The sequence below is a fragment of the Ostrea edulis genome, chromosome 9, assembly GCF_947568905.1.
Source record: "Ostrea edulis chromosome 9, xbOstEdul1.1, whole genome shotgun sequence".
Classification (NCBI taxonomy): Eukaryota; Metazoa; Mollusca; class Bivalvia; order Ostreida; family Ostreidae; genus Ostrea; species Ostrea edulis.
In genome coordinates this window covers 39,538,003-39,544,180 of record NC_079172.1, presented here as the reverse complement: position 1 = coordinate 39,544,180, position 6,178 = coordinate 39,538,003, and positions in this window count along the sequence as shown.

Below are 6,178 nucleotides of genomic sequence, written 5' to 3'. Positions count from 1 at the left end.
TCCATGGACATCGGATCATACAGCTTTAAAATTGCTGCGATAATAACACCTCCGTATCTCAAAGACTAGATTCAACTGTTTAGATTTACTGCACACCATTGTGACATAGTGATTCATCTGGTGAATTTCAATTCAGAATTAGATTTGCAGTCGCAGGTAAATAAGGTCGAGGTCGTTGGATTTCATGTATCAGCACTGGCAAAGTCCAGGATAAACTAAAAGCATCGAAATTCATCGACCTTGTTCACTTGCAACTGCAAATCTAATTCTCAATTAAATTCACCAGATAAATATTTATTTATGGCTTTTTCAGTACACCATCTGTACATTCTTAAAGCCAATATCTTACAAAAGATGTATGTAAAACATATATGCCCACATGGTGCAAAATTGGAAAGGTTTATACATATGCATCATTTAATTGATAGTAGTATCACCAATTCAAATTATTGAGCAGACAATATCTTCCTAAATCAAGAGTGGATTGACCATGTGACCTAAAAATCAATAGGGGGCATCTACTCCTTATGCTGTACCAGTGTACCACGTTTGGTGTCAATCAAGCAAATAATTCTTAAAATATAGGAGACAATATATTACTATGTCCAGTTGAACCATTGACCTTTGCCTATGTCACCTCTACATCAATAGGGATCATCTTCTCCGGTACCACGTTTGATGTCTATCAAGCAAAGGGATCTCAAGATATTGAACGGACAGTATATTCCTATGTCCAGTTTGACCATGTGACCTCAAAATCAATAGGGGTAATCTTCTCCTGAAGATGTACTAGTGTACCAAGTTTGATGTCTGTCAAGCAAAGTTTTCTCAAGATAATGAGTGGTCAGTATATTCCTATGTCCAGTCTGACCTTTGACCATGTCACCTCAAAGTCAATTGGGGTCATCTACTCCTTAGGATGTACCAAGTTTGATGTCTGTCAAGCAAAGGGTTCTCAAGATAATGAGTGGTCAGTATATTCCTATGTCCAGAGTAGATTGACCCTTGACCAAGTGACCTAAAAACAATAGGGATCCTCTTCTACTTATAACCAATCCATATCTGAAATATTACGATCAAGTGAATGGTTCTCAAGATATTGAGCGGACAACATGCATTGTGTACACACAGGTCACGTGCTTCTCACATCAACGTTAGTGTTAGCTTGATGACGCGACCTCTAATTATAGAATGGACAACATGTGGTCTACCGACCGAACGACATACCGACCGACAGGTGCAAAGCAATATGCCCCTCTTCTTTGAAGGGGGCATAAAAATCCTCTCCGTGGAAAATTTGTAAATATCGACTTCTTATTCTTTGCATGGGTAATTAAACTTTTCTCAAATCAACAACATCAAGGCGTATGCAGTGACGGATTTAGAGGGGGCGCAGCCGCCCCCCCCCCCCCCCCCTAAAATTTTCAAATTTAAGGTAAATCGCGGTATCTTGTTTCGGAAAATGTCCTAAACGATAAAAGAAGCAATAAATTCTTCCACTCCCGGAGAAATAAATGACAAAATCCTTTGATTTCTTGAATTACTTTATTGGGAGAACTTAATTTTTTCCAAAAACCCTTTAAATTTGGGTCGTTTTATTAATTTCACCTTATTAAACTGATAGAAAATAGTACAAATGACTTAATAGGAGAAATATTTCAAGCCCCATAAAATCTGTAACATCCAAGAGCTTTCGGGGGCTTCGCCCCTCTGGACCCCCACCAGGGCTTCGCCTTGCACCTACTGCCTTATAAAGTGGCACCTCCCGTAACCACAATTCCTGGATCCACCCCTGGTATGAATTTTCAACACTTTACGACCATTCCTCACGATAAATTAAAGACTACATCTTTTGACATCATGGACAGTTACTTCTTCCAACAACAAGAGGCCCACAGCAGGGGCGGATCCAGGAATTGCGGTTAGAGGGAGGGCGCAACTTTTTGAGGTAGAGGGTCTGGGGCCGCCTTGAGGCCCCCAGTGGGTACAGGGCGAAGGTCAAGGGTCAATCTACTCTAGACATAGGAATATACTGTCCGATCAATATCTTTAGAACCCTTTGTTTGACAGCTCCTGTATTTTACAGATATTATAGGGCTAGAAATATGTCTCATTTGCAGTCATTTTTACTATTTTCTGTCATTTTTGATAAGGTGAAATTAATAAAATGACGCTAATTTTAAGGGTTTTGAGAAAAAATGTAAGTTATTCCAATGAAAGTAATTCAATAAATAAAAAGATTTTGAGTTTGTTTCTCCGAGAGTGGAAGCAATTTTCCCTTAATTCTACTATCGTTTACATTCTTCTAAACAAGAGACATGAAAATTTTAGGGGAGGGGGGGGGGGGGGAGGCGGCTGCGCCCTCCTTAAATCCGCCACTGCACAGGCCTTATCGGTCAGCTGAGTACTAGTTAAAAGTATAACTAGTCCGAAAGGCTAAAAATATAGAGAAAAAAATTCTGTTCTGAATATCTAAGCTAAATTATAATATTCAGCAACAGTATAAATCAAGATATGTTCTTAAAACCTCAATGCCCTCAAAAATGTATATACTTTACATAGTATGATATATGTCTTATCATTAAACAATATCACTAATTTGGACCCACCATAAAGTCAAAATCCTGGGGTTGCGAAATTCACCAGTTTTGGGGGTTTTTGTACATTCTTTTCTGCTTTTCCTAAATATGAATTTAGTTTTTATACTGTATCAGTAAACTTGAAGAAGTCTTTCAATGATAAAGACAATACTCACTATAATAATTTTGGCCCCATCCTGAAACCAAACCTTACCCCCTAGTTAGGATCTCGATTTACCATTTTGGTAAAGGACTACTTACTCCTTCTTAATATCCATTTAGTTTTAATTTAGTATCGATAGCATTAAAGCAGATATCATTTACATATCTTGCACATATACATTATATATAACAAGTTTAACCCCGCCCTGGAGACAATTTTTGAAAAGTGGTAAATTTTTGGCAGTTTTAACCCGCTCCAAAGCCTCAGGGTTGCAGGAGTCCTGAAATTTACAATTTATGTCCTATAACGAAGACAAAGTAGACAGTTGGGCAGACACGGACCTCTGGATATACCAGAGGTGGGATCAGGTGCCTAGGAGGAGTAAGCATTCCCTGTCGATCGGTCACGCCCGTACTAAGCCCCATGTCCCGAACAGGCAAACGGAGCAATCCATTTTCAATTCTCGTGTCAAGAACAGGCTAACAATCGGTATGAAACACGCCAGACAGCATTAGCTGCCATGCTGTCTTTTGCTGGTCAGATTCGTCCATCACAACCTGCTGGTAACCGCTTGCAAGATCTAAATGATTCAGGTGGGGCTAGACTTGTGGCCACGAACACAGGCCGTTCTGGTTTAGCTGATGTTGTACCATAGTTTGGCGTGCTTTCTTTCGTTAAAAGTGTCGGTTATCTTTACATAGTAACCCACACGTTTCTTCAATCCCGCCCACAAATTCGGGAAAAAAACATCACTGTCCGCGGTATTCATGAGGTTCCTCCAGATCAAAATTGCCCATATCAAACACGGGTAACTGTCTCAGACTAAGTTCTCCAATTAAATATTCTCACTTGAAATCTCATTTGTAGCTTGAGACAAGATAATTTCGTCAATTGTTTCGTCCCAAAGACTTTCTATTTCCATATTCTCCTCCATGTGTACAAACAAGTCGAGAAACACGTGTTTAGAAGTAGAAATACTCAGCCACTGGTAATATTTATAAAGATTCTATAAAAGACCCAGTCACGTGATAAGAACTTATTTTGTGGACAGAGTGAACAGTGGCGGCCAATCAGACTTGTGTTTCTTTTATGGTTTCGCGCCATACAATATTCTTCATTTATTTATTTTTTTCCACTTATATTTTACCGATTTTTTATTAGCTCATCTGAGCTGAAAGCTCAAGTGAGCTTTTCTGATCGCCTGTTGCCCGTCGCCTGTAAACGTTTTACATTTTCAACTTCTTCTCCAGAACCACTAGGCCAATTTCAACCAAACTTGGCCAAAAGTATCCTTGGGTGAAGGGCTTTCAAGTTTGTACAAATAAAGGGCCATGTCCCTTTCAAATTCAAAGGGGAGATAATCATAAAAATAGGGTGGTATCATTTAAAAATCTTCTGAAGAACCACTGAGTCAGAAAAGCTGATATTTTCATGAACGCTTTCTGACATAGTGCAGATTTAAGTTTGTTAAAATCATGGCCCCCGGGGGTAGGATGGGGCCACAAGGGGGGTCAAAATTTTGCATACAAATATATAGGGAAAATCATTAACAAGAGGCCCACAGGCCTTATCGGTCACCTGAATACTAGTGAAAAAGTATCACTACTTCCATGGGGTATGAAATCTAGAAAAAAAAATTCCTGTTCTGAATATCTAAGCTAAAGTCTAATGTTCAGCAACAGTATAAAACAAGATGTGTTCTTAAAACTTCACTGTCCTCAAAAGTGCAGCTTTGAATAATAGGTGTATTAACATTAAAACATCTGCAAGTATGCATTTGGATTTTATACAGTATCAGCAAACTTACACATAAATACTATATACTAAGTTTGGCCCTACCTTGGGGTCAGAACCCTTACTTTGGGGATCATCAAATTTACAATTTTGGTAAAAGACTACCTGCTCTATCCATTTAGTTGCAATTTAGTATAAATAGCACTAAAGATGTTATTAAAGTGTTTTACACATAAACACTATATAACAAGTTTGGCCCCGCCCTGGGGGTTAGAACCCCTACCCCGGGGATAATGAAATTTACAATTTTGGTAGAGGCCTTCCTGCTTTACATCACTATGCATTTAGTTTTTCTTACACGTGTGCAGTTTTAAAGAAGAAGATTTTTGAAAATTGGTCAATTTCGGGCAGTTTTTGCCCCACCCTTAAGGCCCCAGGGGTGCAGGAGTCCTGAAATTTACAATTGATGTCTCCCTTGTTCCAAATATGTTTCATACCAGATTTGAAAAGATTGATTGAGGTTTTACGCCGTTTTGGCAATATTTCAGCCATTTTACGGCGGTAGATTTGAAAAGAATTGAAATGATAGTTATCAAGAAGTTAAAAATGTCTATTTTGGCCCCACCCCGATACCAAAACGCCTACCCCTGGGATCATCAAATTTACAATTTTTAGTAAAGGACTAGTAACTGTTCTTTCTAAATATCTATTTACTTTCAATTTAGTATCAGTAGCACTAAACAAGATGGTATTTAAGTGTTTTACACATAAACACTATATACCAAGTTTGGCACCGCCCTGGGGTCAGAACCCCCACCCTGGGGATCATGAAATTAACAATTTTGGTAGAGTCCTTCCTGCTCTACATCACCATGCATTTAGTTTTTCTTACACGTGTGTGGTTCTTTAGAAGAAGATTTTTGAAATTTGGGCAGTTTTTGCCCCGCCCCTAGGGCCCCTGGAGTCCTGAAATTTACAATTTATGCCCCCTTGTACCAATGATGCTTCATACCGAATTTGAAATGAGGTGGACTGGTAGTTATCAAGAAGAAGTTAAAAATGTTCAATTGTTAACGCACGACGACGGACGAAAACCAATTGCAATAGGTCACCTGAGTTTACTCAGGTGACCTAAAAATCTTCTAAAAAAAACTACTGGGCCAGGAAAGTGCAAATTTACATGAAAGCTTCCTAACATAGTGCAGATTCAAGTTTGTAAACATCATGCCCCCCGGGACAGGATGGGGCCACAAGGGGGAATCAAAGTTTTACATACAAATAGGGAAAATCATTAGAAAAAACTTCTTCTGAAAATCACTGGGCCAGAAAAGTTTACATTCACATGAAAGCTTCCTGACATAGTCCAGATTCAATTTTGAAAAAAAAAAATCATGGCCCCCGGGAGTAGGTTGGGGCCACAATAGGGATAAAAGGATATATGGGAAAAATCTTTAATATGAACCAAAGTGACTCAGGTGATCGATATGGCCCATGGGCCTCTTGTTTTGTTAACTTTCCGATTTGTGACTCCACTTAGAACTATTCATGCTCGTCAACGAAGACACAGCTAGCTGGGAAGTCTTTTCACAATTTATCTATTCATTCGAAAGCATCATCTCGAATTCTTCCGTGAGAATCCGGGTTAAAATAGGTCCTCAGTAGCCCTTGCTTGTCGTAAGAGGCGACTAAATGGGGCGGTCCT